Here is a 25054-nt window from a genome sequence, read left to right as displayed (position 1 = left end):
GCTCTCATATATATGTACCGCCCGATTTTCCCAAATTTCGCCACAAAACCTTTATTTATCAACCGATCTTACTCAAAGTTGGCTAAATATAATCTACTATAGCACTAACTATATGTTCAAAAAATCATCGAAATCGGTTCAGATTTAGCTATAGCTCCCATATATATGTACCGCCCGATTTTTCTAAATTTGGCCATAAAACCCTTATTTATCAACCGATCTTACCCAAAATGGAGTCTTATATGGCACTAACTATATGTGCAAAAAATCATCGAAATCGGTTCAGATTTAGATATAGCTCCCATATATATGTATAGCCCGATTTTCCCAAAATTTGGCCATAGAACACTTATTTATTAACCGATCTTACTAAAAGTTGGCTAGATCCAGTCCTCTATAGTACTAACTATATGTGCAAAATTCCATCGAAATCGGTTCAGATGTAGATATAGCTCCCATATATGTATCACCCGATTTTGAAAAATTCGCCCCTAATAACCTTATGTTTGACCATACAGGCCTCATTTCTTAACTGATCTTACTCAAATCTTGCACAATGTAACCTTTTGTGGTATTAATCAAACCCGCAAAATATTATGCAAATTGGGTCAGATGTAGATATAGCTTCCATATATATGCATCGCTCGATTTTCCCAAATTTGGCCATAGTACTCTTATTTATTAACCAATGTTACTCAAATTTCAAATTTTGATGTACTAGCCAATCGTACTTATACGTACTTGTAGCTCTTACATAAGAATATTGTTCGATTTTTACAAATTTGTATTTATTACCCACACTAATTTAACGATTTTCTCTTTTTTAATAATGGACTCAATATTAGTGGCATACTAACTCCGTAGGCGCAATATCAACACAGCCAGAGTTGCTAGAAGTAGGGGAAATTCCCTATATGTAGGGATTTTCTAATGTTTAGCGTCTTGTAGGGACGTAGGGCCACAATGTAGGACATTTTCACTCAACACAATTTGTAATAATTTTTACATTTTGTTGGCTCTAGAGCAGGAAATTAGAAGCCGGCAAGGATTGATCTTTAACAATGTGTGGTAAACTTTATTCCTGTAGAAAATTTTGTCAACATTTTATTTCTATAGAACATTTTCTCAAAATTGTATTTCTATAGAAATTTTTTCAAAATATTATTTCAATAAAAATTTTTTTCAAATTTTTATTTCTGTGGAATTTTTTCTCAAAATTTTATTTCTATAGAATGTATTGTCAAAATTTTATTTCTATAGAAAAATTTGTTTATAGAAACTTTTTCCAAAATTTTATTTTTATAGAGATTTAACAAAAAAGATTACTAATTTGGATAGAATTCTACCAACTGTGGCAACCGTGGTGGTAATACAAATTTATATTCTAAGTTATATACGTTGTATATTCATGTTTTAAGATAATAAAGTACTTAGAACCATTTTTTTTTTGTAAAACTTTTTAAATTTAATGAAAAATATAGTAGGGAAAATTGTTTGGGAATGTATGGGAAAGTAGGGAACTTTTTTTGACCTTGTAGGGTAAACCGAACATTTTCCGTGGCAACATTGACTATGAGCTATAGTCAGATTGACACAAAGCACCCATAGACATGTACCCCTTAATTTTCTTAAATATGCAACTGCGGTTTATCTCCCAGACCTATATGTTAACCCACAAATGCTTATGATTACTAATTCTGTAATGGTGGTTTAGGGTATGATATAGTCGGCCCCGCCCGACTTTCTACTTTACTTACTTGTTTTTTTTTTTTTTTTTTTTTGTAAAATTTAGAACAAGTGCGTATTTGAGATCCGAATAGAACCCGATTTAGTTTGGAAGAAATCAATTCAGATGTAGATATAGCACCGATATATATCTTTCTCCCGATAAGTGCATACTTATATGGCACCAGAAGCCAAAGTTTTACTCTGAGTTGTTTCAGAATGCCTCACATTTACCTCTACCTATAATTCGTATGTATCTCCCAATAAATCATAAATACGGAGTTGCAAATAAAAACGCAAAATGGCGTAAGATTCAAATATTTCCCATATTTTTTATTAGCATTGTGTTTCGTCCCAGTCTATTAGCGGATTAAAATTTGAAGTATAGAACATTTCAAAAAAAAAAATTTGTATAAATAAACACTTATATGTAGCTTTAAACAAATTTTAAGGATTTGCGATGGCATCGAAAATGTAGATCTAAAGAATGTTGGAAGGTATAACATAGTCGGCCACGTCCGACATTAGGCTGGTTTCTAGTAAGATGATGCATATTTTCTATACTAACCATTATAGGATGGGAATATATGGTAATAATTTTTTTATTCCAACACTTATTCTTCTTTCTTCCAACCCAATAATTTTCATCAAGTAAATCGCACTTTGAAATTGTTTGACGTTTTCGTCGTGTAAAAGTTTTTGGCAGACGAAACCCCAAAAACGGATCAATAGAAGTAATTCTGCACGAAAAAAAACTTGCCCGTTTCCAAAGATTTTGTCTGTACACCAATGAATTTGGTAATGAGTCGGCGCCACAGAAACGGATAATTTAAGTAAGGACAATTTAAGACACAATATTTTTTAATTTGAGTTTTGCGTACTTAATTTTAGGAAACAAATTTTATTTTTTTATACCCTCCACCATAGGATGGGGGTATATTAACTTTGTAATTCCGTTTGTAACACATCGAAATATTGATCTAAGACCCCATAAAGTATATATATATACTGGGTCGTGGTGAAATTCTGAGTCGAAATCACGCTAACGTCCGTTTGAAACAAGCTATCGACATGAAACTTGGCACAAGTACCCACACTGAAAAAAATATTGTCGTGGGTTCAAAGATTTCATGTCTTTAAAATACGAATGCAAATTTTGCTTAGCATAGAAGACGCATTTCTCTAATATAAAGTCTTTTTCCTCGTCCAAAAGTCGATAAACTTTTCAATGAAGTCGTATTATCCTTATAATTAAGGGATTTCACTTAAAAATGGGTATCATAACATGAAAGAAAAAATGTTTGGGATAAGGTAAACTTGACTTTAGTACTTCAGAAAAATTCTTTAAATTTAATGAAAGTGTCTTTAAATTGGTTTCTTTTTGAATCTTGACTACAAAGCAAAAAATCGTTCAAATATAGGACATGTTTTTCAACACTTTATTTGAAACATAGCATAATTTCTACTGGAAGTCAAGTCTTAATTTTGAAAATAAAGTTGTCGTTAACCTGTTTTTAAAGGACTTTGATAGCATATGAAGAAAAAAAGCTAAAAACGCGAAAAATTAAAATTTGCTTCCTAGAAGCAAATACACAAAACCCAAATTTAAAGCGAATTGTGTCTTAAAAATATCCTTACTTGTATTCTCCGCTTCTTTGGCTCGGAATCAATACCAACATTTTTAAAGTAAAGACAAAATCTTTGGAACCGGGCATGCTTTTTTTTTTAGTGCAGCAAAAAAAATTTGGAAGTTCTTCTAAAGGCACAACTTTAAAAACACTTCCAGAAATGTCATCCCAAAGATGTTCTTTATTTTAACTGCACAGGAAGTTCATTTGAGTCAATGTTTTATAGCTCGCTCTTTTCATATTTGTCAAAATATCACAAAATTTCTTAATTCATATCCAAAACACTGAATTCGCATCACACCTTAAAAAGTGATGCAAATTCAGTGCACCGGCTGATGAAATGGTGGACATCCGTCCTATGACACGCCCATGTTAACTTCATCGCTTCTGCGCCAATTTTGAACCACTTCCGGATCCAAAAAGAACATTTTCACTACTTTTTTGGCGACCCTTTTTTTGGTGGGTAGTTGCTATTGATGTAGGTCGGATGGTATTGCAAATGGGCCATATCGAACGACTTTTAGGTGTAGCCCCCATATAAACCGACCCCCAAATTTTTCCTACGGACACTCTTGGAAAAGCAAATTATATCCGATTCGGTTATAATGTTAAGAATCTTAGACATACCATGGTATCGGCAAGTGTTACCACAAAACAGTTAATTCAGCCTGTAGTAGAAGTTTCTGCGCAATCCATGGTAGAGGGTACTAGAGTTCGACCGAAGCATCGGCTTCGGAATTCGGCCAAAAGTCGATAATCGGCCAGCAATCGGTGTCAAGAGGTCGATTAACCGAAGCTATTTGAATAATTTATTTGATATTGAATTGTACAAGTGTTGAATTTGTCTCAGTCAAAACACCCAGTACAAATAATTTGCAAAAATTTAAAAAAATCTTGTTTTGTCACTATAATATCAAATGAATTACCTTTTATACCCTCCACCATAGGATGGGGGTATATTAACTTTATCATTCCGTTTGTAACACATCGAAATATTGCTCTAAGACCCCATAAAGTATATATATTCTGGGTCGTGGTGAAATTCTGAGTCGATCTGAGCATGTCCGTCCCTCCGTCCGTCTGTTGAAATCACGCTAACTTCCGAACGAAATAAGCTATCGACTTGAAACTTGGCACAAGTAGTTATTATTGATGTAGGTCGCATGGTATTGCAAATGGGCCATATCGGTCCACTTTTACGTATAGCCCCCATATAAACGGACCCCCAAATTTGGCTTGTGGGGACTCTAAGAGAAGCAAATTTCATCCGATCCGGCTAAAATTTGGTACATGATGTTAGTATATGGTCTCTAACAACCATGCAAAAATTGGTCCATATCGGTCCACTTTTATGTATAGCCCCCATATAAACGGACCCCCAATTTGGCTTGCGATTGCTCTAAGAGAAGCAAATTTCATCCGATCCGGCTGAAATTTGGTACATGGTGTTAGTATGTGGTCTCTAACAATCACGCAAAAATTGGTCCACTTCGGGCCTATTTATATATATAGCCCCCATATAAACCGATCCCCCGATTTGGCTTGCGGAGCCTCTAAGAGAAGCAAATTTCATCCGATCTGGCTGAAATTTGGTACGTGGTGTTAGTATATGGTCTCTAACAACCATGCCAAAATTGGTCCATATCGGTCTATAATTACATATAGCCCCCTTATAAGCTGATCCCCAGATTTGACCTTCGGAGCCTCTTAGAGAAGCAAAATTCATCCGATCCGGTTGAAATTTGGTACGTGGTGTTAGTATATGATCTCTAACAACCATGCAAGAATTGGTCCGTATCGGCCCACAATTATATATAGCCCCCATACAAATCGATCCCCAGATTTGTGCTCCGGAGCCTCTTGGAGGAGCAAAATTCATCCGATCCGGTTGAAATTTGCAACGTGGTGTTAGAATAAGGTCGCTAATAACCATACCAAAATTGGTTCATATCGGTCTGTAGTTATATATAGCCGATCCCCAATAACACAAAAATTGGTCCATATCGGTTCATAATCGTAGTTGCCACTCGAGCCAAAAATAATCTTCCAAAGTTTTATTTTTATAGAAAACATTGTCATAATGTTACTTCTATAGAAAATTTTGTCAAAATTTGTTTTCTATAGAAAATTTTGTCAAAATTTGTTTTCTATAGAAAATTTTGTCATAATTTTATTTCTAGAGAACATTTTTTCCAAATTTTATTTCTATAGAAAAATTTTTCCAAATTTTATTTCTATAGAAAATTTTTTCCAAATATTATTTCTATAGAAAATTTTTTCTAAATTTTGAGTCTATAGAAAATGTTGTAAAAATTTTATTTTGTCAAAAATTTATTTGTATAGAAACTTTAAACTTAACTATATACGTATTTAATCGGCCTTTTTATACCCTGCTCCACACTGTGGAACAGGGTATTATAAGTTAGTGCACATGTTTGCAACACCCAGAAGGAGACGAGATAGACACATGGTGTCTTTGGCAAAAATGCTCAGGGTGGCTCGATATAGCGATGTCCGTCTGTCCGTCTGTCCGTGAACACATTTTTGTAATCAAAGTCTAGGTCGCGGTTTTAGTCCAATCGACTTCAAATTTGGCACACGTATGTGTTTTGGCTCAGAATAGATCCCTATTGATTTTGGAAGAAATCGGTTCAGATTTAGATATAGCTTCCATATATATATTTCGCCCGATATGGACTTATATTGCCCCAGAAGCCTGAGTTTTACCCCAATTTGCTTAAAATTTTGCACAAGAAGAACAATTAGTATTATAGTCAAGTGTGCCAAATTTTATTGAAATCGGTTCAGATTTAGATATAGCTCCCATATATATCTTTCGCCCGATATGGACTAATACGGCTCCAGAGGCCAATTTTTAACTCCGATTTAGTTGAAATTTTGCACAGGGAGTAGAATTAGCATTGTTGCTATGCGAGCCAAATTTGGTTGAAATCGGTTCAGATTTAGATATAGCTCCTATATATAGCCTTCGCCCGATTTACACTCATATGACCACAGAGGCCAATTTTTAACTCCGATTTAGTTGAAATTTTGCACAGGGAGTAGAATTAGCATTGTTGCTATGCGTGCCAAATTTTGAAATCGGTTCAGATTTAGATATAGCTCCCATATATATGTTTTTCTGATTTCGACAAAAATGGTCGAAATACCAACATTTTCCTTGTAAAATCGCCACTTAGTCGAAAAGTTGTAAAAATGACTCTAATTTTCTTAAACTGCTAATACATATATATCGAGCGATAAATCATAAATAAACTTTTTCGAAGTTTCCTTAAAATTGCTTCAGATTTAAACGTTTCCCATATTTTTTTACAAACATTGTGTTCCTCCCTAGTGCATTAGCCGACTTAAATTTTGAGTCTATAGATTTTGTAGAAGTCTATCAAATTCTGTCCAGATCGAGTGATATTTAAATGTATGTATTTGGGACAAACCTTTCTATATAGCACCCAACACATTTGACGGATGTGATATGGTATCGAAAATTTAGATCTACAAAGTGGTGCAGGGTATAATATAGTCGGCCCCGCCCGACTTTAGACTTTCCTTACTTGTTTAGTTTAATATATACCACGTATGGACTATATGGTATATATTACTGTGTTAGGAAGTTTTAAGATACCTTGCCATCGGCCAGTGTTACCGCAACCCAAGTAATTCGATTGTGGATGACAGTCTTCAGTAGAAGTTTCTACGCAATCCATGGTGGAGGGTACATAAGCTTCGGCCTGTCCGAACTTACGGCCGTATATACTTGTTTGATATTGAATTATCCAAGTGCTGAATTGGTCTCAGTCAAAACACCCAGTATAAATAATACGCAAAAATTAAAAAAAAAAATTGTTTTGTCACTATAATATCAAATGAATTACCTTTTATTGTTGTATTTATGCATTTGTTTAAAAAAATCTAATCTAAAAAACACCAAATTTCTTTAACAAATTTGAGGAATATAATCGGCTTCGGCCGATTATTGCTATTTACCGAACATCGGCCTAGGCTTCGGCCAAAAAAAAATCGCCTTGGTCGAGCTGTAAGGGTACATAAGGTTCTGCCCGGCCGAACTTACGGCCTTATATACTTGTTTTCACTTTTTTGTCATTTCATATGACAGCACTTAAAAAAAAAACTTGTTAACAACAACTTAAATTTCCAAAGTAAAACTCGACTTCAAATATAAATTATGCTTTGTTTCAAGTAACCAACGTCTTTAGAATAAAGTATTAAAAAACATCTGTTATTTTGCTTTGTAATCAAGATACAAAAAAGTCAACAAATTCAAAAAAAAAAAAAAAATGAAATTATTAAATTAAATTATTAAATCCAAGCTGACCTTAGTCAAAAAAATCTTTCATATAAAGATATCGTGGGTGTATTTGCAAACACACTTAGACATTGTTATAGAATATCGTGGAATGCATGACTTGGAGTATTAGTTTTTACACCCTTCATCACTACCGTGGTACAGGGTATAATAAGTAAGTGCAGGAGTAGTCATAGACCCATCATTTAGTATACCGATCGGCTTAATATTAAATTCTGAATCGATTTAGCGATGTCCGTCTGTCTGTCCGTCCGTCTGTCTGTATATGTAAGTTTGTGTACAACGTACAGCTCGCAGTTTAAGTCCGATCGTTCTCAAATTTGGCACAGAGTTTTACTTTGGCTGAAAGACAATCGCTATTGATTTTGAAAAAAAATCGGTTCTGATGTTGATATAGCTACCATATATATTTATCACCGATCTGGTCATAATTGACGTATTTATGGACATATTGTCCTAAAATTTCGTACAACCAAATATTTTGGCGCTCCCTCCACTTGACTTGATAGTTTCCACATAGAATATATTTAATATGCTATTTAAATGTGTGTCGGTTTATACAAATAAGGCTAAAATACCCACATTTTACACAAAACTCTGTGATGTTTTACTTACAGTGCGTTTCATCGCAGGGCGTTAGCCGATTTAAATTTTAATTCTAGAGAGTTTGTAGAAGTACAAAACTTGTCTCCAAATAATTAAAATTTGCTTCCTAGAATCAAGTACACAAAACCCAAATTTAAAATGGAATTGTGTCTTAAAAGTATCCTTACTTGTATTCTTCGCTTCTTTGGCTTGGAATCAATACCAAAATTTTTAAAGTAAAGACAAAATCTTTGGAACCGGGCATGCTTTTTTTCAGTGTATAATATAGTCGGCTCCGCCCGACTTTAGACTTTATTTACTGGTTTTTGTATATGAGAATATAAACCTTTATATGGCTCCTAACAAATTTGAAGGTTTTAAAATGGTATCAAAAATTTTGGTATATATATATTGGTGAAGGGTATAATATAGTCGGCCCCGTCTGAGTTTAGACTTTCCTTACTTGTTTTTTTTATAGATCTGTTTATAGACAATTCGACCCACTTAACCACATACAAACATTAAGTATTTACATATACTATTGAACCAATGACTTGCTCTAGGTTAAAGTGGCAGCCCGATTTATTTTCAGGCTCACTTAAACTATTCAGTCCATTGTAATAGGTTAGGTTGCTCTAAGGCATTATCAAAAAAAAAAAAAAAAACTTACCATATTCTAGTCAAAGGATACGACAAAGGCTCTCGGTTTTGCTTTTAGTTGTCTAAAAATATAAAGAATTAAAAGGAATTGGTTATTGTTTATTTTTGTTTTGTTTTGTCTGTGTGTGTGTTTCTTAAGTAACTTAAAGTGAATGTTGATATATACAATGGACAAAAATAGGTCGACTTGTTCGTAATTTTAAAATTATTTTTTTTATTCCGACATATGTATTTACTTTCCTCCCGGGCGCAATATAGAAAAAAAAATGTCACAAATATTCGTACACACATTCGTGACGAATTACACCTAAGAGGTGTCCTGTATACATAATACTTTAAACCATCACCGACCTCAAAAATCTACACGAACCTTTTTCTGTGTAGGTCAAGTGTGCAGATATTAGATACAAAGTTAAAAAATAGATCCATACAGACCAACCTTCAGATTTGTCTTCAGGTCCTCCCTAATGCTTTTACTAACCATTGAAAAACAAAAAAAAAAACAAAACCGTCCATAACTACAGGGTGGCAGATATATATAATAACAAAAGCATTTTGATCTATTGCGTTTAGATATAAAGTTATTATTTTATATTTGACTGGAAAAACACAAGTGGCTGTCCCCTCCAGCATTTAAATGAGAATAAATCTTTCCAAAATGTGCAAGAGCTCCCCGATGCACGAATGCGGCCAGTTGCCAAATTTGGGTTTCTCCCTTTTCAAATTGTGCAGTTATTGAACAAACAAAATGATCGGGATTGCTTGCCAAAAGGGCTCTGAAAATTAAATCTGGGGGTTAGCAAATATAATTATGTAACTGATATCGACCCATTTTTGCATGGCTATATGAGTACATCTGCTAACATCGCGTATGAAATTTAAACCGGATCGAAAGAAATTTACATCCTCCAACAGACTCCAGAATTCGAATCGGTTTATATAGGGGCTATACCTAAAAGCTGTCCTACATGGCCCATTTATGTTACAATACCATTCGACCTACGTCAATAATAGTGTACATACGTCATTGAGCCTCAAAACCTAAATGAAGAAGAATCCCAAAAAAAATATATGGAAAACAACAACACCTCATTTTTCTATTTTTTAATTTTTGGGCCCAGTTCGCATTATGAAAATAAACCCCAATATTTCAAATGAAAATGGAAACTAATATACTTTTTGGCATCTAGCTTCTATAATGCTAAAAATTTAACGCAAATTGTATTCACGGTTGTCTTCAAATTCCATAGATATATAAACTTGACCAAAAACCTCACATTACACAAAAAATATATTCTGATTTAATCACGAAATTAATTGATCCAATTAATTTCTTAATTGAAATGTCATCAATCACGAAAACCAAAGTATCAATAATAGTTTTAATTGGGCGTAAAAAAATATTGATTATTTTTTTAATTTATTCATTTAAAAATTTAATTGATTTCGATTGGAAAACTCAATCAGTTTTTTAATTGACTCAATAAATTATTAAATTAATTTTTTCAATTAAATCAGTTAAACAATTAATTGATTTTTATAATCGACATCGATAAATTTGTATAGCCTCCACAATAGGATGGGGTGGGTATATTAACTTTGTCATTCCGTTTGTAACACATCGAAATATTGCTTTAAGACCCCATAAAGTATATATAATCTGGGTCGTGGAAAAATTCTGAGTCGATCTAAGCATGTCCGTTCGTCCTTCTGTTGAAATCAAGCTAACTTCCGAACGAAACAAGCTATCGACTTGAAACTTGGCACAAGTAGTTGCTATTGACGTAGGTCGGATGGTATTGCAAATGGGCCATATCGGTCCACTTTTACGTATAGCCTCCATATAAACGACCCTCAGATTTCGCTTGCGGAGCCTCTACGAGAAGCATATTTTATCCGATTCGGCTGAAATTTGGTACATGATGTTGGTATATGGTATCTAACAACCATGAAAAAATTGGTCCACATAGGTCCATAATTATATATAGCCCCCATATAAACCGATCGCCATATTTGGCTTGCGGAGCTTCAAAGAGAAGCAAATTTCATCCGATCCGGCTGAAATTTGGTACATGGTGTTGGTATATCGTCTCTAACAACCATGCAAAACTTGGTCCACATCGGTCCATAATTATATATAGCCCCCATATAAACCGATCCCCAGATTTGGATTGCGGAGCCTCAAAGAGAAGCAAATTTCATCCGATCCTGCTGAAATTTGGTACATGTGTTGGTATATGGTCTCTAACAACAATGCAAAACTAGGTCCACATCGGTCCATAATTAGATATAGCCCCCATATAAACCGATCCCCAGATTTGGCTTGCGCAGCCTCAAAGAGAAGCAAATTTCATCCGATCCAGCTGAAATTTGAAACAAGGTGTAGGTATATGGTCTCTAACATCCGATCCGGTTCAAATTTTGAACTTGGTGTTAGTATATCCCCAATCACACAAAAATTGGTCCATATCGGTTCATAATCATAATCTATAAAAATTTTGTTTTTATAGAAAATTTTGTCAAAATTTTATTTCTATAGAAAACTTTGTCAAACTGAATTATATACATATTTAATCGGTCTTTTTATAGAAAACTTTGTCAAACTGAATTATATACATATTTAATCGGTCTTTTTTAATATATAATACGTATGGACTTATTTACAATTTAGAAGACGGTGTTAGGAGGCTTTAAGATACCTTGCCATGGAGGGTACATAAGCTTCGTTCAAAAACGTTACTATTTTCAACCACTTTCTTAGTTGACTTTGTTCTTTTATATTTATTAAAAACGTTTTCAATTAAAAAACAAGTAAGGAAAGTCTAAAGTTGGGCGGGGCCGACTATATTATACCCTGCACCACTTTGTAGATCTAAATTTTCGATACCATATCACATCCGTCAAATGTGTTGGGGGCTATATATAAAGGTTTGTCCCAAATACATACAATTAAATATCACTCGATTTGGACAGAATTTGATAGACTTCTACAAAATCTATAGACTCAAAATTTAAGATGGCTAATGCACTAGGGTGGAACACAATTTTAGTAAAAAAAAATATGGGAAAAATTTTAAATCTGAAGCAATTTTAAGGAAACTTCGCAAAAGTTTATTTATGATTTATCGCACGATATATATGTATTAGAAGTTTAGGAAAATTAGAGTCATTTTTACAACTTTTAGACTAAGCAGTGGCGATTTTACAAGGAAAATGTTGGTCGAAATCAGAAAAACATATATATGGGAGCTAAATCTAAATCTGAACCGATGTCAACCAAATTTGGGACGCATAGCTACAATGCTAATTCTACTCCCAGTGCAAAATTTCAACTAAATCGGAGTTAAAAATTGGCCTCTGTGGTCAAATGAATGTAAATCGGGCGAAAGCTATATATGGGAGCTATATCTAAATCTGAACCGATTTCAACCAAATTTGTCACGCATAGCTATAATGCTAATTATACTTCCTGTGCAAAATTTCGACTAAATCGGAGCAACAAATTGGCCTCTGTTGTCATTTGAGTGTAAATCGGGCAAAAGCTATATATGGGAGCTATATCTAAATCTGAACCGATTTCAACCAAATTTGACACGCATAGCTATAATACTAATTCTACTCTCTGTACAAAATTTCAACTAAATCGGAGCAAAAACTTGGCCTCTGTGGGCAAATGAGTGTAAATCGGGCGAAAGCTATATATGAAAGCTATATCTAAATCTGAAGCGATTTGGCTGATATTTTGCAAGTTTTTCGAGACTCATAAAATATTCGGATGTACGGAATTTGAGGAAGATCGGTGGATATACACGCCAATTATGACCAGATCGGTGAAAAATATATATGGCAGCTATATCTAAATCTGAACCGATTTTTTCCAAAATCAATAGGGATCGTCTTTGAGCCGAAACAGGACCCTATACCAAATTTTAGGACAATCGGACTAAAACTGCGAGCTGTACTTTGCACACAAAAATACATCAACAGACAGACAGGCAGACAGACAGACAGGCGGACATCGCGAAATCGACTCAGAATTTAATTCTAAGACGATCGGTATACTAAACGATGGGTCTCAGACTTTTCCTTCTTGGCGTTACATACAAATGCACAAACTTATTATACCCTGTACCACAGTAGTGGTGAAGGGTATAAAGAATAATTGATACAATTAACTTTTTAATCAAACTAGAAACATTATATCAATTAGGTCAATGATTGAAAAATTTGAAAGTTTTAATTAATATAATTAATAATTAATTTCTTAATTGCATTAATTAAAAATTTAAAATTTTCAATCATTGACCTAATTGATATAAGTTTTCTAGTTTGATTAAAAAGTTAATTGTTAATTTTTTAATTAAAAATGCTTTCAGTTTCAATCACTTTTTTATTTGAAAATATTTTGGGGATATTTTTTCTGTATTAACGAGATTCCACCATCAGCAGCAAAGGTCGTCATACTTAAATCCATGTCAAGTTCATGTTGCTGCACCAAATGAGAGGTGATATCAATGGTAAGTATCATACTTTGAAGGATGTTAGCTAGTAAATCTAAGCAACAAATCTAACTGCCACATAAAAATGCCACCTTTTTAACAAGAACTATCTGGTTTTGCTAAAGACACCAAAGTATATTTATTTTCCACAACAAAATGCCAACATTTGCCAGAGTTGAATATTCCAAGAGTACGTCGTATGCATGTCGATAGCAATCTCTTGGCAAATATCAAATGAAGGACGAATAGTAAATAAATGCAAGAAAATGCAACAAACTCCTTCATTCCATTTCACGAAGCACACAAAGACTTTTGCCAAGTAAGCTGAAATTGTAATACCATTAGTAGTGGAATCGAATTCCTCTACGAGTCTTTAATTTGGTCTCTATTCTTGCCAAAAACAAAAAAAAAAAAAAAACTAAAACTAAAACAGACCTTGAACATATGTCATTGGCCAGGCAAAAAGCAATGGAAATTGAGTCACATCCAAAATTGCTGCTGAGACGAAATGAATGTGTGCCATTAAATCATGACCATGAAAGACAAAAGGCGGCAATTGTCCTTATTTGGTTGGTGTAGATTTCCATTCGATTCGATTTCTATTTCTACCTTTGCACGTCCTTAATTCTGAACGTGGCCGTTAAATTGCATAAATAAGCGAAATCTAAGACCATTATCGTTTTTTTTTGTTAGGTTTCAGTGGGTGGATATAACCGAATGATTTAAAGGACTTAAATGTTGTTTGGAATTTCCATTTTTAAGTCAAAACATTTCCGTTTCCTTTTCCACCTTCTGATATATGGCACAATACCTGTAAAACCCCTGCGACAATACATTTTCTCTTCTACTCTTTCGTTTTTGGTAATCGAAATAGCAATATCACTTTTCATGGGACAAAATAATAATGTACTTTCTAAGCTATTTCCTGGAAAATCTACTCTTTCCCCTCTTATTTTCCAACCCTTCTAGAAAGATGGGTTTTGTCTTAATGGTGGCCATGAAAATATTTGTAATAGGTAAAGATTTGTTGGGAGAGTGTAGGGTCGGTGGGTGTGTAAATACTTTCGAAAAATCTAGGCGATTACCAATATCCCTCACAGGGGTTATATTAAGGAGACTTGATTTTTAAATTTAGCCAAAGTTTGAAAATTTTACTCTAAAAGATAACTTAATTTCTTGTGTTTTTGTTTTAGAAATTCATAAAAGAGCCAATAATTCTTATTAAATAAGATCATGGGTGTACGTCAGTGTGGCTGTCTATTATAGGCAAATGAACCGTAAAAAGCATGCAGGGAATGAAAATGGATATTCTGTGGGTAATTCTATGTAGGAACAGTGTTACCATAATTTATTTCCAAGCACTATATGGGCTCATTTAATTTCCCACATCATTTTTATTGCTTCTTTTCAATACACATATTTGGCAATCAAACATTCTGTTTGTCCCATCATTTGCCTTCTTTGTTAAAGTGACTCATAATTTTATAGACTTCAAGAAATGCAGTGAATGGAATTTGGGACCATATATGCCCAAACACAGGCCTATATATAAGGGAGCTATACCTAAATCTGAAAGACAATGGAATAAGCTGTCACGATGCGGAGGAAAAAGGAATCTACAAGATACCTCTTGTGTGAGCGTCTTGCATTTTGTGTAAGGTGTAAGTGAATTTTGGGGGCATACAGCTTTAGATTACTTGCGGATGTAATTAGTTCAACAGAAGAAAAAAATCAGCATATGAATTGAAAGTTGTTCTAAAGGCACAACTTTAAAAGTACTTCCAAAGATGGTTTTTTATTTGAACTACTCAGGAAGATCTAGTAATTCAGTTTATCTCTCTTTTTATACCCTCCATCATAGGATGGGGGTATATTAACTTTGTCATTCCGTTTGTAACACATCGAAATATTGCTCTAAGACCCCATAAAGTATATATATTCTGGGTCGTGGTGAAATTCTGAGTCGATCTAAGCATGTCCGTCCGTCCGTCCGTCCGTCCGTCCGTCTGTTGAAATCACGCTAAATTCCGAACGAAACAAGCTATCGACTTGAAACTTGGCACAAGTAGTTGTTATCGATGTAGGTCGGATGGTATTGAAAATGGGCCATATCGGTCCACTTTTACGTATAGCCCCCATATAAACGGACCCTCTGATTTGGCTTGTGGAGCCTCTAACAGAAGCATATTTCATCCGATCCGGTTGAAATTTGGTACATGGTGTTGGTATATGGTCTCTAACAACCATGCAAAAATTGGTCCATATCGGTCCATAATTATATATAGCCCCCATATAAACCGATCCCCAGATTTGGCTTGTGGAGCCTCTAAGAGAAGCATATTTAATCCGATCCGGCTGAAATTTGGTACATGATGTTAGTGTATGGTCTCGAACGATCATGCAAAAATTGATCGACATCGGTCCATAATTATATATAGCCCCCATATAAACCGATCCCCCGATTTGGCTTGCGGAGCCTCAAAGAGAAGCAAATTTCATCCGATCCGGCTGAAATTTGGTACATGATGTTGGTATATGGTCTCTAACAACCATGCAAAAATTGGTACACATCGGTCGTTAATTATATATAGCCCCCATATAAACCGATCCCCAGATTTGGTTTGTGGAGCCTCTAAGAGAAGCATATTTCATCCGATCCGGCTGAAATTTGGTACATGGTGTTGGTATATGGTCTCTAACAACCATGCAAAAATTGGTCCATATCGGTCCATAATTATATATAGCCCCCATATAAACCGATCCCCAGATTTGGCTTGTGGAGCCTCTAAGAGAAGTATATTTCATCCGATCCGGCTGAAATTTGGTACATGGTGTTGGTATATGGTCTCTAACAATCATGCAAAAATTGGTCCACATCGGTCCATAATTATATATAGGCCCCATATAAACCGATCTCCAGATTTGGCTTGCGAAGCCTCAAAGAGAAGTAAATTGCATCCAATCCGGCTGAAATTTGGTACATAGTATTGGTATATGGTCTCTAGCAACCGTGCAAAAATTGGTCCATATCGGTCCATAATTATATATAGCCCCCATATAAAACGTTCTCCAGATTTGACCTCCGGAGCCTCTTGGAGGAGCAAAATTCATCCGATCCGGCTCAAATTAGGAACGTGGTGTTAGTATATGGTCGCTAACAACCATACCAAAATTGGTCCATATCCGTTCATAATCATGGTTGCCACTAGAGCCGAAAATAATCTACCAAAATTTTATTTCTATAGAAAATTTTGTCAAAATTTTATTTCTACAGAAAATTTTGTTAAAATTTTATTCGGTTCATAATATAATTTTCATCATTGTCAAAATTTTATTTCTATAGGAAATTTTGTTCAAATTTTATTCGGTTCATAATCATGGTTGCCACTCGAGCCAAAAATAATCTACCAAGATTTTATTTCTATAGAAAATTTTGTCAAAAGTTTATTTCTATAGAAAATTTTGTTAAAATTTTATTTCTGTAGACATTTTTGTCAAAATTTTCTTTCTATAGAAAATTTTGTGAAAATTTTTATTTCTATAGAAAATTTTGTGAAAATTTTATTTCTATAGAAAATTTTGTTAAAATTTTATTTCTGTAGAAAATTTTGTCAAAATTTTATGTCTACTTTGTCAAACTGAATTATATACGTAGTGGATCGATCTTTTTTGATTTAATATATACCACGTATAGACTTACATACAATTTAGAAGATGGTGTTAGGAGGTTTTAAGATACCTTGCCATCGGCAAGCGTTACCACAACTTAAGTAATTCGATTGTGGGGGTCAGCGTTTAGAAGAAGTTTCTACGCAATCCATGATGGAGGGTACATAAGCTTCGGCCTGGCCGAACTTACGGCCGTATATACTTGTTATTGCTTCTTTTCAATACACATATTTGGCAATCAAACATTCTGTTTGTCCCATCATTTGCCTTCTTTGTTAAAGTGACTCATAATTTTATAGACTTCAAGAAATGCAGTGAATGGAATTTGGGACCATATATGCCCAAACACAGGCCTATATATAAGGGAGCTATACCTAAATCTGAAAGACAATGGAATAAGCTGTCACGATGCGGAGGAAAAAGGAATCTACAAGATACCTCTTGTGTGAGCGTCTTGCATTTTGTGTAAGGTGTAAGTGAATTTTGGGGGCATACAGCTTTAGATTACTTGCGGATGTAATTAGTTCAACAGAAGAAAAAAATCAGCAAATGAATTGAAAGTTGTTCTAAAGGCACAACTTTAAAAGTACTTCCAAAGATGGTTTTTTATTTGAACTACTCAGGAAGATCTAGTAATTCAGTTTATCTCTCTTTTTATACCCTCCATCATAGGATGGGGGTATATTAACTTTGTCATTCCGTTTGTAACACATCGAAATATTGCTCTAAGACCCCATAAAGTATATATATTCTGGGTCGTGGTGAAATTCTGAGTCGATCTAAGCATGTCCGTCCGTCCGTCCGTCCGTCCGTCTGTTGAAATCACGCTAACTTCCGAACGAAACAAGCTATCGACTTGAAACTTGGCACAAGTAGTTGTCATCGATGTAGGTCGGATGGTATTGAAAATGGGCCATATCGGTCCACTTTTACGTATAGCCCCCATATAAACGGACCCTCAGATTTGGCTTGTGGAGCCTCTAACAGAAGCATATTTCATCCGATCCGGTTGAAATTTGGTACGTGGTGTTGGTATATGGTCTCTAACAACCATGCAAAAATTGGTCCATATCGGTCCATAATTATATATAGCCCCCATATAAACCGATCCCCAGATTTGGCTTGTGGAGCCTCTAAGAGAAGCATATTTAATCCGATCCGGCTGAAATTTGGTACATGATGTTAGTGTATGGTCTCGAACGATCATGCAAAAATTGATCGACATCGGTCCATAATTATATATAGCCCCCATATAAACCGATCCCCCGATTTGGCTTGCGGAGCCTCAAAGAGAAGCAAATTTCATCCGATCCGGCTGAAATTTGGTACATGATGTTGGTATATGGTCTCTAACAACCATGCAAAAATTGGTACACATCGGTCGTTAATTATATATAGCCCCCATATAAACCGATCCCCAGATTTGGTTTGTGGAGCCTCTAAGAGAAGCATATTTCATCCGATCCGGCTGAAATTTGGTACATGGTGTTGGTATATGGTCTCTAACAACCATGCAAAAATTGGTCCATATCGGTCCATAATTATATATAGCCCCCATATAAACCGATCCCCAGATTTGGCTTGTGGAGCCTCTAAGAGAAGTATATTTCATCCGATCCGGCTGAAATTTGGTACATGGTGTTGGTATATGGTCTCTAACAATCATGCAAAAATTGGTCCACATCGGTCCATAATTATATATAGGCCCCATATAAACCGATCTCCAGATTTGGCTTGCGAAGCCTCAAAGAGAAGTAAATTGCATCCGATCCGGCTGACATTTGGTACATGGTATTGGTATATGGTCTCTAGCAACCGTGCAAAAATTGGTCCACATCGGTCCATAATTATATATAGCGCACAAATAAACCGATCCCCAGATTTGGGTTGCGGAGCCTCTAAGAGAAGCAAATTTCATCCGATCCGGCTGAAATTTGGTACATAGTATTGGTATATGGTCTCTAGCAACCGTGCAAAAATTGGTCCATATCGGTCCATAATTATATATAGCCCCCATATAAAACGTTCTCCAGATTTGACCTCCGGAGCCTCTTGGAGGAGCAAAATTCATCCGATCCGGCTCAAATTAGGAACGTGGTGTTAGTATATGGTCGCTAACAACCATACCAAAATTGGTCCATATCCGTTCATAATCATGGTTGCCACTAGAGCCGAAAATAATCTACCAAAATTTTATTTCTATAGAAAATTTTGTCAAAATTTTATTTCTACAGAAAATTTTGTTAAAATTTTATTCGGTTCACAATAAAATTTTCATCATTGTCAAAATTTTATTTCTATAGGAAATTTTGTTCAAATTTTATTCGGTTCATAATCATGGTTGCCACTCGAGCCAAAAATAATCTACCAAGATTTTATTTCTATAGAAAATTTTGTCAAAAGTTTATTTCTATAGAAAATTTTGTTAAAATTTTATGTCTGTAGACATTTTTGCCAAAATTTTCTTTCTATAGAAAATTTTGTGAAAATTTTTATTTCTATAGAAAATTTTGTGAAAATTTTATTTCTATAGAAAATTTTGTTAAAATTTTATTTCTGTAGAAAATTTTGTCAAAATTTTATGTCTACTTTGTCAAACTGAATTATATACGTAGTGGATCGATCTTTTTTGATTTAATATATACCACGTATAGACTTACATACAATTTAGAAGATGGTGTTAGGAGGTTTTAAGATACCTTGCCATCGGCAAGCGTTACCGCAACTTAAGTAATTCGATTGTGGGGGTCAGTGTTTAGAAGAAGTTTCTACGCAATCCATGATGGAGGGTACATAAGCTTCGGCCTGGCCGAACTTACGGCCGTATATACTTGTTCACATTTAACTTGTTTGCTTCAAATAGGTTCCAACAGAATAAGAATTAACTAAATGGTAAAAATTATTTACATTTTGTCGAAAAATATTCTAAATCCATTCTAAAACAAGTATATACGGCCGTAAGTTCGGCCAGGCCGAATCTTATGTACCCTCCATCATGGATTGCATAGAAGCTTCTACGAAAGACTGTCATCCACAATCGAATTACTTACCGATGGTAAGGTATCTTAAAACTTCTTAACATCGTCTTCTAAATTGTAAGTTAGTCCATACGTGGTATACTCGTATATTAAAACAAGTAAGGAAAGTCTAAAGTCGGGCGGGGCCGACTATATTATACCCTGCACCACTTTGTAGATCTAAATTTTCGATACCATATCACATCCGTCAAATGTGTTGGATGCTATATATAAAGGTTTGTCCCAAATACATACATTTAAATATCACTCGATTTGGACAGAATTTGATAGACTTCTACAAAATCTATTGACTCAAAATTTAAGTTGGCTAATGCACTAGGGTGGAACACAATTTTAGGAAAAAAATATGGGAAACATTTAAATCTGAAGCAATTTTAAGGAAACTTCGCAAAAGTTTATTTATGATTTATCGCTCGATATATATGTATTAGAAGTTTAGGAAAATTAGAGTCATTTTTACAACTTTTCGACTAAGCAGTGGCGATTTAACAAGGAAAACGTTGGTATTTTTACCATTTTTGTCGAAATCAGAAAAACATATATATGGGAGCTATATCTAAATCTAAACCGATTTCAATCAAATTTGGCACACATGACTATATTACTAATTGTACTCCTAGTGCAAAATTTCAAGCTAATCGGGATAAAACTCTGGCTTCTGGCTTCCATATAAGTGCATATCGGGCGAAAGATATATATGGGAGCTATATCTAAATCTGAATCGATTTCAACCAAATTTGGCACGCATAGCTACAATGCTAAATCTACTCTCTGTGCAAAATTTCAACCAAATTGGGCCAAAACTCTGGCTTTTAGGACCATATTAGTCCTTATCGGGCGAAAGATATATATGGGAGCTATATCTAAATCTGAACCGATTTCAATAAAATTTTGCACACTTGACTATACTACTAATTTTACTCCAAGTGCAAAATTTCAACCAAATTCGGTCAAAAATCTGGCTTTTGGCGCCATATAAATCCATATCGGACGAAAGATATATGTGGGAGCTATATCTAAATCTGAACCGATTTCATTCAAATTGTGTACACTTGACTATACGACTAAGTGTTATGTTTGTACAAAATTTCAAGCAAATCGGTATAAAACTCTGCCTGCTGGGTCCATATTAGTGCATATCGGGCGAAAGATATATATGGGAGCTATATCTAAATCTGAACCGATTTCTTTCAAAATCAATAGGGTTCTATTCTGACCGAAAATAGGAACATGTGCCAAATTTGAAGTCGATTGGACTTAAATTGCGACCTAGACTTGGATCACAAAAATGGGTTCACATACGGACGGACGGACGGACGGACAGACGGACATGGTTGTATCGACTCTGTCTATCTCGTCTCCTTCTGGGTGTTACAAACATATGCACTAACTTATAATACCCTGTTCCACAGTGTGGCGCAGGGTATAAAAAAGGTATATATAGGTAAGTCTACAAATAGTTACGAATCGATATGGACTTTTGCACAGTACTGAGAGAGCCAGAATTGAAATATGGGGGTCGCTTATATGGGGGCTATATACAATTATGAACTTGATATGGACCAATTTTTGTGTCATTGGGAATCGATTTATCTGAGGGCTATATATAACTATAGACCGATATGGCAAGGTTGTTAACGGCCATATACTAGCACAATGTACCAAATTTCAACTGACTCGGATGAAATTTGCTCCTCCAAGAGGCTCCAAAACCAAATCTCGGTTTATATGGGGGCTATGTATAATTATGGACCGATGTGGACCAATTTTTGCACGGTTGTTAGACACCATATACTAATATTATGTACTAAATTTCAGACGGATCGGATGAAATATGCTTTTCTTAGAGGCTCCGAAAGCCAAATCGGGGGATTGGTTTATATGGGGGCTATATATAATTTTGGACCGATGTTGTTTTTACATGTTTATTAGAGACCATATACTTAGACCATACACCAAATTTTAGCCGGATCGGATGAATTTTGCTCCTCCAAGAGGCTCTGCGAGCCAAATCTGGGGGTCGGTTTATATGGGGGTTATACGTAAAAGTGGTCCGATATGCCCCATTTGCAATAGCATCCGACCTACATCAATAACAACTACTTGTGCCAAGTTTCAAGTCGAAAGCTTGTTTCGTTCGGAATTTAGCGTGATTCGACTCAGAATTTCACCACGACCCACACCGAAAAAAGTGAACTGTTTTATAGGAAGAATGAACTACCTCGCACGAAAATTTAACTAAATTTTACTATACATTTTGAGATTTCTACAAAGCGTTGTTAAAACCAGGAAATTTTAATACCCTGTTGTACTTTTTAACTGCAGTTCACGAAATTACATCATCTCATAGAAGAAAAAATTAACTGAAAGTAAAGAAGAAAATCATTGGCGCCAAATCATGACCATTTTAACCATACAGTAGTTCATTCTTACTATTTTTGGGAATCGTACGAAAATCTTCTTTTGCTTTAGTTCATATTGAACATATGTGTGCGGTCATTGAACTTTATACTCGCGTTAGTTCATAAAATTTTTGAGACATACTTAAAAAAGTAAGATTTAATTAAGCTGTGGAAAATTTCGATGAAAATAATAAAAATTTAACCACAAGAAAATAAATTGTTTCCAATAAAAATAAGTTAAATTTAGCGTTAGTTTAACTACGGAAATTTTTTCTGTGCAGAATATATATACTTTTTGGGGTCTTAGAGCAATATTTCAGTGTGTTACAAACGGAATGAGAAAGTTAATATACCCCCATCCTAAGGTGCAGGGTATAAAAATTGCGAATTTTTGAATGCATTAAAAATCGTAAAGAAAAATTATAAAAATTACTTATTTGACAAAATATCACAACATTTTTTAATTCACATCCGAAACACTGAATTCGGATCACACCTTAATAAGTGATACAAATTCAGTGCAACGGCTGTTGAAATGGTGGACATCCGCCCTACTCTGCAAAAAATATTGTCGTAAGGCCAAAGATTTTATGTCCTTAAAATAGGAATGCAATTTTGGATTAGCGTAGAAGACGCATTTCTCTAATATAACGCTTTTTCTCTTGTCCAAAAGTCTATAAACTTTTCGTATTGTCCTTATAATTAAGTGATTTGACTTCAAAATGGGTATCATAACATAAAAGAAAACATTTTTGGTCTAAGGTCAACTTGACTTTAATAATTCATAAAAATTCTTTAAAACTAATGAAATTATCTTTAAATTGGTTGTCTTTTTGCATCTTGACTACAAAGCAAAAAATCGTTCAAAAATAGGACATGTTTTTCAACACTTTATTTTAAAGACGTTTTTTACTTGAAACATAGCATAATTTGTACTGCAAGTCGAGACTGAATTTGGAAAATAAAGTTATCTTTAACTCGTTTTTAAAGGACTTTGATAGAATATGAAGAAAAAAGCTAAAAAAAAACTAAAAATTAAAATTTGCTTCCTAGAAGCAAGTACACAAAACCCAAATTTAAAAGAGAATTGTGTCTAAAAAGTATCCTTACTTGTATTCTCCGCTCCTTTGGCTTGGAATCAATATAAAAAGGGTTAAAGTAAAGACAAAATCTTGTATGAAGAGCCCATAGTAAATTTTTCGCTTCTGAGCCAATTTTACATCCAAAAATTTTGTTTTTAGTACTTTTTTGGCGAAGCTTTTTTTATGTTTTCAACTAAAAAAATAATTATAACTTATGTTTTCCAAAAAATGTGTCTACCGCAAATATCGATTTCAAACCCCATAAAATATATACCGGTCAATTCAGACTCGCCTCCTGAGTTGATCTAGCCCTTGGTGTCCGTCCGTTTGGTGCAGAGTATTTTTTCGGCACAGAGGTGAACGCTATTGAATTTGGAAAAAATCGGACCGACGTTAAATATAGGTCCGATGTATATATATCGCCCAATTTCCACAATTGAGGTCACATTGCGATTTTTTTCTTACCGATCATCGTCAAAGTAATCTAATTTACCAACCTTTAAGTGTGCAAGGTTGAAATGTAGATCCTACTCAAATTAGGCACAAGATAACCTCCTGTGTCGTCATCATCGAAATTGGTTTAGATTTAGATATAGCTCCCATATATAGGTACCTTCCAATTGTGGACAATTTGACCCTACTTTATTAACCGATCTTACTCAAATTAAGCGCGTGGTAATCTTTTATAATATCAACCAGACCTAAACAAATCATCCAAATCGCTGCCTTTTATATGTGTCGCCCGATTTTCCCAAATTTGTTCCAACTTGATTTTCTTCAAATTTTGCACAAAGACTTCAATTGTTGATATCGTCAAGTATCCGAAATTGGTTTGCAATCGGTCGACATTTAGATATGACCACGGAGGCCAAAGTTGTACTTCGATTTACGTGAAGTTTTGCAGAGATAGAATTAGAATTAACATTCTAACTATACGTGTCAAAAATATTGACAAAATCGGTTAAGATTTAAAATTAGCTACCATATATATCTTTCACTCGATAATTACTTATATGGCCCTGGAAATCAGAGTTTGACCTTAATACGCTTCAAATTTTGCACAAACAGTAGGTTAGGTTATGTTAGGTATAGTGGCATTCCGATATTTCAGGCTCACTTAGACTATTCAGTCCATGATGATACAACAGTGGTGAACTTCTCTCTTATCACTGTGTGCCGCCCGATTATTTTAGCTCAATCGCATAGGAGCTCCTTTTTATAGCCGAGTCCGAACGGCTTTCCACATTGCGGTGGAACCTCTTAGAGAAGCTTTGAAATATTCAGAAACGTCACCAGCATTCGCTGAAAAACTTTTTGGTGTTCGGTCGAAATAGGGATTGAACTGACAACGCTATATATGCAAGGCGGGAATTCTGATCATTGAACCACCGTGGCTCCATGCACAAGCAGTACAACTGATG

General features: G+C 34.7%; 1 protein-coding gene across 1 annotated transcript in view; it reads right to left on the bottom strand.

Moving 5' to 3' along the window:
• LOC142232130 (uncharacterized) overlaps positions 1 to 25054 on the bottom strand; it is an 825742-nt gene that overhangs the window by 358960 nt on the left and 441728 nt on the right. The window contains exon 3 of the mRNA XM_075302843.1: positions 8954 to 9005. The gene's annotated coding sequence lies outside the window, so the exon portion shown is untranslated. The remainder of the gene's footprint in view (positions 1 to 8953; positions 9006 to 25054) is intronic.

The sequence above is a fragment of the Haematobia irritans genome, chromosome 3, assembly GCF_050003625.1.
Source record: "Haematobia irritans isolate KBUSLIRL chromosome 3, ASM5000362v1, whole genome shotgun sequence".
NCBI classification, from domain to species: Eukaryota; Metazoa; Arthropoda; class Insecta; order Diptera; family Muscidae; genus Haematobia; species Haematobia irritans.
Note: the sequence above shows the minus strand (reverse complement) of the source record. Positions and strands in the feature narration are given on the sequence as shown.